At 40.3% G+C, this 12,773-nt stretch overlaps 1 protein-coding gene and 1 long non-coding RNA gene across 2 annotated transcripts in view; both read right to left on the bottom strand.

The window, feature by feature from the left end:
* The window catches only part of LOC134824726 (disks large 1 tumor suppressor protein-like), a 107,152-nt gene extending 96,247 nt beyond the window's left edge, over window positions 1-10,905 (bottom strand). Inside the window, exon 1 of the mRNA XM_063836702.1 lies at window positions 10,886-10,905. The gene's annotated coding sequence lies outside the window, so the exon portion shown is untranslated. The remainder of the gene's footprint in view (window positions 1-10,885) is intronic.
* On the bottom strand, window positions 2,356-3,984 carry LOC134825118 (uncharacterized). The gene is made up of 4 exons (XR_010161491.1): window positions 3,184-3,984; window positions 2,959-3,033; window positions 2,742-2,814; window positions 2,356-2,591 (listed from the first exon to the last, which is right to left on the bottom strand). It is a non-coding gene; the product is annotated as an uncharacterized LOC134825118 (long non-coding RNA).
* Window positions 10,906-12,773: the final 1,868 nt, after the last annotated feature.

The following is a 12,773-nucleotide window of genomic DNA, read 5'->3' as shown; positions in this document are numbered from 1 at the left end:
GTTAAATTTGGTTCTTTTCGGGCCAAAGAACCATATTCATAACAGTCCATATTTTTAACACCCATAATTTCCCCCCCCCCCCCATAATATTACTTGATTGACGATGTCAGCCGCTCAGCCCTTCCAGATCGTTGCTCTGCGAATTAACAAAGCAACGATCTCGTCTTACTTCTATGCGAAGTAAGAATGATAGTTTGCGCGGCGCGTCGAAGCGGCAAAGTCCTCCAACAATATTACCGACTGAGGTATCTAACTTGAAGGTATATCACAAACAATGTCTCTAAGCTTAGTACCTAGCCTCCGCAGGACAGCAAGAAAGCAGCCAAGGAATCAGTCGAGGGAGCAGAAGAGCCTCAGAACCAGGAAGCTCAGATCTACACAGAAGCTAGAACTAGAAGTTATGTAGTTGTGGAGATCGTTCTGGAGAAGCCACTTGTTTCAAAAAGACCGCCTCAGCAACTCGCTGCTAAGGTGAATATACTGCGTTTAAATTATTTTTAGCATTTGGACATGAAGCGGTTTTCTTTCAGGTAGCAGAATACATTCCAAAACGGTCTTCACTAACTAATAATAATAATAATTTGGTCGACCGCAGTCGAGGAGCCGATTTGGATGATAATTAATCACTCTACACTCGACTGTCACGTGACTTTTTCAACCCGTTCTCTAGCTGGTCCTGAACGACTATTCGAAACCCTAACCCTCTTATCTGATCCCAACCCTAACCCTAACCCAATCCTTAACAAAAGCATATGCTGAAACCCTAACCCTAACGAGAAATTAGACTAACTTCCTTATACGGTCATATCACGTGATCGAGACAGTTTTTCGCCTATATCTCGTAAGGGGAACATTTTAACCCTATGTCATGGGGGGTGATTCGGAATCAGCGTCCGAAAATACATCGATTGAAGTTGGTTTCAACTGTCGGGGGCCCTTTTAGAACAATCTCGAAGATCGACTGTAGAGTGATTTAGTACGCTCGAGCCGATTTCCCTGTCTAATTGCATTTCGGCCACGGTCCTAAGTCCTTTCGGTACAGATTTCCCTGCAGTATAGTCGGGACGCAACCCCAGGCATATACACTCGTGTTATTTTCGCAGCTCTAATGAAAGCCACTACCATTTACACCATAGTTTGTTGATTGCTCTAACCAGAGCCCTCTCGCTTGCAGTAGCGCGCGACCGCCGGAGGCGGCAAAGATCCTACTTGTGAAACAAGCGCGTCACGCAGTACGCGTAGGCACATGGCTATGTGAAGTTTGTTGAGTGACGGCTGCCCTTCAGTTTTTGAGATTTAGGCCCAACAGGGATTCGAAACTAAACACCACTGTGGAGCGGACGAAGCTGTGTCAGAATATCACAAACAGATCGGAGACGTGGCTAACTTAGTGCTGAACGAGTTACGAGTACCGACAGGTTAGTGTGATCATGTGATTATTCGTGTGGTCACGCGATTGTTCATGTGATCAGGTGATTATTAAATATATTTATTCGCAATAAACGGTGCAAATTTTGATGGCGATGTTCCCACCATTACCAAATCAAAGTTATCAATCCTCGAATATTATTCCTTATTAATTTTAATACCGTTTAGAAGTTCGGAGTCTCAAACGAATCCACAGAGTCAGACTTTTTATTCAAGGATGGCCAAAAACCATATAATAATACAACAATATAAACTATACTTATTCCCGTTTTAAACCATTAAAATCACTACAAAGAACTGGTTTTATTATATATACATAATGAAATGCACCCCTTACCAGAACTTCGAGTTTCTTTTAAGCAAAATAATTAACTTTTTTCAAGGATACATTCCGGAAACTTTAATTGCACAAAATCTAAAAAAATAAACGCTGAAGTTATTTTATTCCAGCTTAAAATTCAAAAACCATTAATGAGGAAATGAAATGAAATGAAATAATGTGCTTGTATACCGCCCATATGGTTAGCAACTGACACAAGTGCCAGGTGTTAAGATGCGTACTCGGTTTTCAGCACGACAACTTTACTTAACGGCCTATTTACTGCTCCAATTTTCCATGACTTCTAGAGATTATTTATTTATTATATTTCATTAAATTGTGATGGTATTAATTTAACTACGTATAATGGGCTCCTTTTAACTAGAGTATGGATATGCAGGTTCCGATATTATGGAATACCTCCCGGTTTGAGACTCACTCAGGGCATAGTTCAAACCCAAACTCTCAGTGTACAATGGTAGATTTATGACAGGAATTTATGTTATAATTATGGACTTCGAACTTTTAGGGGAAATTATGTCTAGAGTTTTAACTTCGAACTTTTAGATGAATTTATATCTGGAAGATAACCAATTAAAACAAGTTAATCAAGGACTGTAAAATAATGCAAGACCAATCCAATCGTACATAAAATAAGTGTTCAATCTCATGGTAAAGTCCGTTACCCTAAATCAGTTGGGTAGCTGGGTGATCAATGGGAACTGGTGTGTATTATAACGGGCTGGCTGACTCTCTCTCTGGACGATGGACAGGTAGCTGCTATATCATGGCTACGTTCCTTCAATGCTGCCAACGAGGGCAGAATCCGTGGGAGGGGAATGTCCTAGAAAGGGACAAATTATTAGCAAATGACGGATTAATTAAAGACAATAATATACTAACTAGGATAAAATTAAACAAGATAAAGTTAAATTAGAATGAACTGTAGAATACGAAATATGTAGAACGTATCAATTAATGCTCAATGACTTACGAGATAATAAGGTAGGTGCTGCTAAGGTTGGGACAAACAGGCAGGTTAGGATAGGGCTCACCCACAATATTACCTAGGAAATGATAAACTATTAGGAACTAAATAATAACCAATCGGGAATGACCTTAGTATTACGAACAATGTGAAACAATAATTTGGGAATACCATTGCAAAGAACAACATCTAATGAATGGGTTACATAATAATAGAACAATACCTCAAGCAACAAACTTCCTAGCTTAGCGGGAATTTACGGAAGTGACGGGAACCAATTGCAATGTTCTGGTGACTTCTGGTGAAAACAACGGATAAGTATTTTACCCGCATATTATGCACAGAGCTTGAACTCATGAAATTAATCTTAACTTAATTATGCATGATTTTGATACGGTCTTAGGAACAAAATACTAAGGTCAATGATTTGAAATAAAAGACTACAAACCTATTTATGAAACTAGTGACGTGGGAGAGAGCGCAGCATACTAACATCCCGGCCGTGTAGGGAAAACCAATCATAGGAGAGGCGTTCGGGAAAAGGCTAAAGGCAGACGGCTACAGCTAACGGCAGTGAGAATCTTGTGTGTTCATCTTTTGTAGTCTAGGTGTTCTGTAGAAGAGGAGCTCCAGTGGAAGAGGCGGTCCACGCGTTATCCAGGAGAGTTGCAAACAAACAGGTTATTGCAAACAGGTTATTGCAAACAAACAGGTTTAATAATCAAATACAGGTTTTTAAAACTGGTTAAAATACCGTTCCACTAATTGATGGATTCAATAACTCTTATTAATCCAATAATTTCTTTATAAATAATTCTAATAACACTAAATGTCCTTTCTGACCAATGGATGCAGTGCTCTGCAAATCTCTCCAATCAGATCTTAATCATATAAATGATCACTTAATTCATCTTAATCATATAAGTTCTCACCTAATTCATCTTTATGACACTTTATGTTACGGTGAATATTTGCAAATTTACATGGTTTATTTACCATTTTAATCCACATATTTACAAATCTAATTACTACTAACGCAGCATACTGGGGTTCAACTTAACTTCTAGTTCTAAGGTACTACACACGTCCCTAACATGTCCCCGATCGATTTTAGGACGTCCCCGTCATAACAACCCCATCTATAATTTAAGAACTTTATAAAATAATGACCCTTTCTTTTTATCTAAAAAAATCGTACATTAAAATAACTAACTATCTTTAAAAAAAACAAATCTCTAACTCCTTGTGCATAAGGTTTCATAAAACTTAATATACTCGATAGTTACTAGAATATGAGGCAACTGGTTATTAGTTGCACTATTAACAGTTAGTGGACAATCAACCACATTGAATTTAGGTGCGTGAGTCTCGGTATTTGTAAATTTTGTGGAGTCAATCAACTCATTAACACCTCAGAAACTCAGAAATTCTAAGAAATTTAGAGCCACTAATGCCATTACCAGGAATTAAAGGATTTCCAGGAATCTGGTATAAATGTTGGTGTGTCATGATATACAGACTTGTTGCCACAAGATTCAATAAATTAATTTTTTAATAAAAGAAAAAAAAAGAAAGAAATATACATGCCCACAACTTAATACCCTATAATTAAAGTCATTGTCCTCGTGGTCATTGTAGTGGTCATTGTAGCGTGCATCTTGGCTGCTGAAAGCCATGTTGTCAAAGTTGTTGGACTGTTGTCCATAGTAATTTATGTTAGGTAGTCCGATGCTTACACGTGATCCTTGGTAATTGTATGGGAGGTTGAGGCCATTATTGTAAGCGGGAGTATCGGTATTTGGGTTTACAGGCTGAACTTCACGTGGTACGACTTGGCTGATTGCATTAACAGATAGTAAATCAATAATAGTGTTTAACTTATTGGTCGTGTCATTAATGTCCGGTGTGATGGCTGTATCCACAGCGTTGACAGCTTGGGTCCTAGATAGGGAAGCGTTTTTGCAGTTGATGAGAAGGTCTGCCCTCTCTAAAAGTTGTTCATTTTGTCACTTCTGGTCTTCGACCTCCTGTTACATTTCAACTTTTTCAATTCAATCATAACTTTCATTTTATGCACCCTTACTTACTTATTTATTCTTACTTAATCATTATGTGTAACCAGGCGCAGTCTGAGCTGACCCCATTTCCGCAGTTTAAAGAACTGCCCATTGCTTCCCGAGGTTCAATTTTTAATCCCCTCGATCACAACAGCTACATTCGCTTACTAACTGGACGATCATAAAGACCAAGTCGCTTTTAGCTTATGTAGGCCCGACTGTACATTGAGCAGATCACGCAACCTTTTACATAAAAGGATGTTACGCATATGTGAACCTACCGGCAAGGGACCCAGTCTGTAGCGATGGATGACCAGTAAGTGGGATTGGCACTCCTAGGTTCCACCGACGGTCTTATCCATAGAGGACTTAGCTGTCACAACTATGAACTTTGACCGTTTTCTCTTGCCTTGCCTGTTCACTAGATCTTATCTTCCAAATTTTATTCACTCCCTTTCTGGGTAATTTTCCACCTTTGTGGGGTTCAAAAAGATAAGATACTAGCTAGGTGTGGACTGTCGTCCACGTACCACCGTGTTCCACTTGCCTGGGGACGTATGTCCAGTCCTGGGGGTGACAAGCTCCAGGTACTGAACACCAGGTAGCCCGAAAACACGGCCGACTAGAGGGTACCAAGGCAGTGTGTTAATTCACACTTCGTTAGACACGGGAGCCTTCAGTTACTCTCCAGCACTATATAGTTGTTTAACGTGTCCCCGGATCCTCGCGGATCCGCCTCCCCCTGTTATGGGCTGGGATTATAAGGAGCTCATCCCTCTTCCCAACCCGCATATTATGCACAGAGCTTGAACTCATGAAATTAATCTTAACTTAATTATGCATGATTTTGATACGGTCTTAGGAACAAAATACTAAGGTCAATGATTTGAAATAAAAGACTACAAACCTATTTATGAAACTAGTGACGTGGGAGAGAGCGCAGCATACTAACATCCCGGCCGTGTAGGGAAAACCAATCATAGGAGAGGCGTTCGGGAAAAGGCTAAAGGCAGACGGCTACAGCTAACGGCAGTGAGAATCTTGTGTGTTCATCTTTTGTAGTCTAGGTGTTCTGTAGAAGAGGAGCTCCAGTGGAAGAGGCGGTCCACGCGTTATCCAGGAGAGTTGCAAACAAACAGGTTATTGCAAACAGGTTATTGCAAACAAACAGGTTTAATAATCAAATACAGGTTTTTAAAACTGGTTAAAATACCGTTCCACTAATTGATGGATTCAATAACTCTTATTAATCCAATAATTTCTTTATAAATAATTCTAATAACACTAAATGTCCTTTCTGACCAATGGATGCAGTGCTCTGCAAATCTCTCCAATCAGATCTTAATCATATAAATGATCACTTAATTCATCTTAATCATATAAGTTCTCACCTAATTCATCTTTATGACACTTTATGTTACGGTGAATATTTGCAAATTTACATGGTTTATTTACCATTTTAATCCACATATTTACAAATCTAATTACTACTAACGCAGCATACTGGGGTTCAACTTAACTTCTAGTTCTAAGGTGCTACACACGTCCCTAACACCAGGTACTAACCATGTCAGAGCGGTTCTAAAGGGTGTGGTCAAAATATCCAGCAACAAACAACTAAATCATCTCAAAAACAAATCTATTTAGGAAAAATTAAAACTTTAAATATATCATATAGTAATCATAGGAAGATTTATTGATATATACCACACTACGATTAACAATAAACCACCAGAAAACACTTCAAAAGTAACATAATATACTTATAGGAATCATAGGAAGGTTTATTAATATATTAATACACTTTGCACTTATAAATAAAGATACACCCTCCAACAAATCATAAGAACAAAGAAAAAACAGCACTAATCACATACGGTCATATAAATAATGTTTAAGGCTACCTTTAAAACTGTCTACGTTGCGTAGTGATCGTATCTCCCAGGGAAGTGAGTTCCAAGCAGTTGGTGCGTAGTTGGTGAATCGACGTTGATCAATCTTACTATTTGTAGTTTTAGGAGTCTTTAGTCTGTAACAATCTCCTTCTACTTTTGATCTTGTACTGGCTATTGTCAATGGGTTTTCGATCACTACAAGATTCTGTATGTAGGCCGGTGCAATCCCATGCACAGCTTTATAAGTTAACAGGCAGACTTTAAAGAAAATCCTTTGGTCAAGAGGAAGGATATGTGCTCTCTTGTAGTAGGGAAGTAGGTCTTCTAATCGGTCTTTGATATTGTAGATGAACCGTATGGCACCATTGAGGGTTGATCTTAGCTTGTTTAGTCGTGTCTTTGGTAGGTTCATGTAAAGAGAATTACAGTAGTCGAGCTTTGATATTACAAGCTGTGTTACCATCATGAGTTTCACTCCTTCATCCAGATAGCGCCCAATCGTCCTTAGATTCATCATTGTCCAGCTGCATTTCTGTTTGACACTATTAATTTGTCTTTCCATTGTAAGAGACTTATCAAACTTTACCCCAAGACTCTTCCAGCTGTCACCTTTACATTCAGTTGGAGTGATAGTTGAGTTTCCGAACTGAACCGTCACCTCCATTTTGCAGTCTTTAAGAACTTTTGATTTGCCTAGGACAAGTAGTTCTGTCTTCGACTCATTGAGTTTCATAAAGTTTCCAACCATCCAATGCTTGATTTCCGAGAGACATCTATTTATCCGATCTTTGACATCTGCAAGTTCGCTTGGGAAGCTTGGATGAAAAGATATGTATAACTGAGAGTCATCCGCATATAGCTGGATGTCTAGTCCAAATTTGGCAGCAATGTTTTGAAGGTCTTTAATGTAGAGTATAAACAAGATGGGCCCTAGTAGGGATCCCTGAGGGACTCCAAAGAGGAGTTCAAGCAGAGACGAGATAGTATCGCCAATCTTTACAAAGAAATATCTGCTCTCAAGGTATGATCTCATCCATTGAAGGGCTTTCCCAGTTACACCATAATGCTTGAAAAGTTTCTCAAGGAGGATTTCGTGGTCAATAGTGTCGAAAGCTGCACTGAGATCCAGGAGTACCACAGCCACGATGTTACCTGCTTGAATCTCCTTGTTTATGTCGTCAGTCATCCTGACAAGAAGGGTCTCACAGCTGTGCTGTGGGCGGTATCCAGACTGGACAGGGCAGTGAAGGTTGTTTGTGTCCAGATAGTCATTTAACTGGTTCAGTACAATTCTTTCCAGGAGCTTGGATATAGCAGAAAGGTTCGATACTGGTCTATAGTTACTTAAACTGTCAACATCAGCGTTCTCTTTCTTAAGGGTTGGCTTAATAACCGCTTTCTTCATTTGAGAAGGAAATGATCCTGTCTTAGTAGACGTGTTTAGGATGTGCAGGAGTACAGGTGTTAGCTCATCCACACAGCTCTTCAGTAGGAATGAAGGAATGGGATCCAGACAGCAGAACTTGTTACTCATCATTTTAACCAATTTTCTGAGGTCTTCAGCACTGATAGGGGAAAACGTGTGAAGAGTTGAAACATAATCAGGTTCACTTGAAAGAGCAAGTGTTTCCTCCGGGACGTTTTTGGATGCATCCAATTCAATGTCTTTCCGTATTTTGTTAACTTTCTCAGCAAAGAAGTCTTTGAAATCCTCTGACAGTTTTCCAGGGTCTTGATGTTTGGGGAGGTCCTGTGTCTCGTTACCAAGAAGTCTGTTAAGCTTCTTGTAAAGGGCCTTTGAGTCTCCTGATGATGCTCGAAGCGACTCTTTGTTATAAGAACATCTCTTCACAAACTCTAAACTAACAAATCTATCTCTGAGATCTATGTAGTCTTTCCTGGTACCCTTTCCTTTGCGCCATGCACGTTCGGCTGCTCTCCTCTTTTGACGTAGCAAACTAAGGTCTAAGTCAAGCCACGGCATGGGTTTCTTCCGAAATTTCTTCTTTATAACAGGACAGTGCTTATCCATGAGTTGAGTAAGTACAGAGTTATACAGTGAAGTCGCTTCTTCAGCAGTTAAAATTGGATCAATAGTCGACAGGTTGGAATTCCTTAGATCATCCTTAAAAATTTCAATGTCTATGGATTTGAAATTTCTGTAGGCTCTCAGAAATTTGCCATTATCATTCTTACTAAGTCGAGTGTCAACATCGAAGAGTACTAGAAAATGGTCTGAGGAAGTTCTTGACTGAACAATGTTAAAATTGCTGATCTTGTTCTCAAGGGACTGGGTAGTGATCACTAGGTCCAGGGTACCGCCCTGATCATGAGTTGGGACTATTGGAACATGTTGTCGGAGGTTGTACTGAGCTAGCAAGTCCAGAAACTTCTTTGGATAGTGTTCATCGGGTCTTTCAACATGAAAATTGAAATCACAAGTCAAGAGAGGGTTTCCTGGCTTTGCACACAGTATTTTAAGGTATTCTTCAAACTCCTTTAGGAAGTCACATTCTGTGTACCTTGCTTTCTTTGTGTAGGGGGGTCGGTAGATGTTTAATAGTCTCAGCAACTCTGATTCAGCACTCAGAAGTGATTCCATCACTTGAAATGACTTAAACTTGGTCACTTTGGTATTAGGCTTCAGTTCAATCGAACTTCTGTAAACCATTGCTATACCACCTCCACTGCGGTGTTTCCTAGGATCAGAAAGTATGCTCCAGCCACTATCTTTTATCTCAGTGAGTTTTGCTTTGTCGCCATCTCGAAGAAATGTTTCTTGCATAAAACAAATGTCACAGTCTGTTTCCCACAAATGTTCTAAAACACCAACAGTCTTGTTTAAAAGAGATCGGACATTGAAAGTTCCACATCTCAACTTCTTCCTAGTCTCATCTTTTGGTCCTTGACCCTCTGGCGATAGGCGTTTTTTATCTGCTCCGTGCATCCTGCAGTTCTAGACATGACTCGTTCTTTTTCTCTTATAAAGAATGGACAAAGATTATCAGCAGCTTTATGCGTCTTTGCAGCATTTTTCTCTGTAGCACTTTTACTATTAAAGCAGTTAGAACACTTTATCCGATCAGTCCTATTATTTATCCTGTTTTCACAGTCTTTAGAAGTATGTGCTCCAGCACAGTAGAAACATGTAGGAGAGGCATCTTTCAGCTTGCAGTACTGTGACTTTGCCATATGGCCAAATTGCTGGCAGTGGTAACATTGTACTACATGGAGTCGGTCATACACACGATGTCTTTGTAGGCCCAGGTATATATAGTCACCACATTTTCTGATGACTTCTCTAGCCTCTATGGGCAGTTGGATGACAGCAAATTTTTCTTTGATATCATAGTAGACTACTTTGACATTAGCATCCTTCATACCAGTGTTCTTTTCCAGTAGTTCATCAAGGATCTTTTCTTTGCTGTCAAAATCAAGGTGAATGTCAGATATTGTTAGTTTGGGATCTAACTTCTTTGGTTCTACTGACTTTGAATTGATTTTAACTGACTTACATTTTTGTGTCAGCGCTCTTTCCGCTTCTTTCATGTCATCTTCAGTAGTAAAACTCAGCACTGTTGTACCATTACTTACCCGTTCATCTTTAACTCGGACACCTTTAAGAGAGTTCTTCACGTCCTTACGATAAACTTCGGTCCATTCATGGTTAGTGATAGTAGTCTCTGTATCATCCTCGTTCACTGGTGACTTTGCTATAGTAATCGTGTGCCTTGCTGGCAGGGGCTTCTCTATTGGGGGGTTAGCTTGCAGGGATTCCGCAGGGGAAATGGCAGCCACTGAAATAGCTTCTTTCAGAAGATTAGGTAGGACTTCACTCAATTGTCTCTTAATTATGTTTTCTAGAGTTTGGCTGTCCTGTTCCGGAAGGGGGACAAGTGAGGTCTTTGCTAGATCAATAGCTCTGGTTGCAATGATGTATAGTTCTTTACAAACCTTGAAAATATGATCTTTGTTGTTGCTGGTGGCTATATCTGTCAAATCTTTTGCTTGGTGGATTGTTTTCTTACCTTTTATGGAATTTTCGTTGATTAGGTCGAGCTCATCTTCCAGTTTCTTCAAGTCATCCATATCTGCTAATGAAATCAAGGTCCTATACCCAAGATAAACTGTAAGTTTTTAGAAAAACTTAAACAGCTACAGTAACGTAGATCTGGGTGTGTATGGTAACAATAGAAACCTCAAATTATTTGTTATATAGTAGTGTTGAAAGTATTAAAAAAGAAAGAATCACCACTTATATTTAAATTCATTCTATTAAGTAGTACTCTAGAAAAATCAATTAGTTCAGTTATGTCCGGATAACTGTAATGTTTGATATCGGACCCTAACTGATCAGTTCATAAGTCCTCAAACTAGTAATCTCCATTTTCTTGCGTCCCGTTTTCTACTGAAGGTTGATGGTGATATCATCAGCATATACGATGATGTAATCCTCCATGTAACTGATATCTGCCCTCCCCACTGTCATATACTCCTCAGGGATGTTTAGAGGGATCCCACTCTGCAAATCGTCCTCCAGCACCCTCGCCAGTTTCTCCTCCAGCACCGAGTTGAGGAGACTCTCGATCCCCTCCAGTATCAAGTTATCCTCCTCCAGTCTCCTTTGTTCGGACATCGTCATTCCGTCCATCTCCGCTCCAATGTAGAGTTTCCCAGTCCATATATCTACATTTGCTGTCACGTTGGGGACTAGCGAGTATCCCCCGTCCTTCTTTACCATCCTCATTGTTCCTATCCAATTAGTCAGGGACTCGAACTCCGTTTTAATCTCAAGTTTCGGGTCATCACTGCTCAGAGTGAGCCGAGCTCTGAGGTGAACCAATACGGAGATACCGTCGTCGGTGATGCTTACTTCCGGGAGTGCAGTGCTGCTGATCTTCACGGTCTTCCTGTTAAATCCAGCCAGGATCTGTCCTTCGTTTTCAGGGAACTGTACACTCACTGTATCTATAACCTGGCCATTGCGCAACACAACGAAAGTCGTTCTACTCCCCTCAGTGCCTGTCTCTACCAAAGAAAACTTGAGTAAGTCGAAGTGGTGTAGGTTCTGGATGCCTCTAGAGATGAGGTCCTTCGTGAGGATGATGGAGACCCCACTGTTAGGACCTGGAACCACTCCACACCAGTCTTTAGCCTGTCTCTTCTTTCTAGCTGGTTCCTCGGTGGCAGGGATGTGGATAAAGGGAGGTGTGACTATTTGTGTGGTGTCTGGTACTCCTGTCAGTTCTATAACTGCGGGTGTAGAGATAACAGCACAGCTAGGTCCCCCTGTTATTACTGATGGGTTAAAGTCCACTTTCAGTTCTCCTCCCGATTCCAATGGCATCGAAAAGTCCTGGTTGAACATTGCATTGTCCAAGTTAGCTGCAGCTTCACCCACCACTTCATTCACTTTCTCGCAAATAGATCTCCGAAAATCTAATGTCAGACCAATTTCAAAGATCCACGTCATTTCGTTCAAAAACCAGTTTAACCAGGAACCTGTATTAATGTTAATGTCGAGAGATCCTATACTCGCCCTACAAGAACCGGAGTCATGTGAGAACCCAACTTTTCCGTTCGACTTTACCCCAAGATTGACCCTGTCTGAGATACTAAACCTAGAGCTAACTTGAACTCCTCCATCAATTGACACGGAGTACCACCAGGACCTCTGGTCGTACTTCCAGCTCCCTGAGGCTCTTATAGTCCCATCCATACTCACGTCCACTACAAGTTCTCAAGTTGACTGCCATCATTACGGAGGGTGATGGAGGGGTTGAGGGTGAGGGTGGTTACTCTCACTCCCCAGTAGTCGAACGAGTAGCCACTTCCACTGTCTCTTCCACTGAATGATTTTCCCTGGTGGGGTTAACAAATATTAAAATCACCTGATCATGACATTATGATTACATAATTTCCTAAGACTGATTTGAATTTGTACGTATAATATTTCGAATTTGTACGTATAATATTTCGAATACCTTATCGGACCTTATTTGGACGGACATTACTTGAACGCTGGAGGCCCTAGCGTTCATCTTAATGTCCGTTCAAATAAAGTCCGTTCAATTAATGTCTGTCCA

This window comes from Bolinopsis microptera, chromosome 13, assembly GCF_026151205.1.
Source record: "Bolinopsis microptera isolate Bmic1 chromosome 13, MBARI_Bmic_1.0, whole genome shotgun sequence".
In the NCBI taxonomy this organism is placed as follows: Eukaryota; Metazoa; Ctenophora; class Tentaculata; order Lobata; family Bolinopsidae; genus Bolinopsis; species Bolinopsis microptera.
The sequence above is the reverse complement of the archived record's forward strand: the minus strand, read 5'-3'. Positions and strand labels throughout refer to the sequence as shown.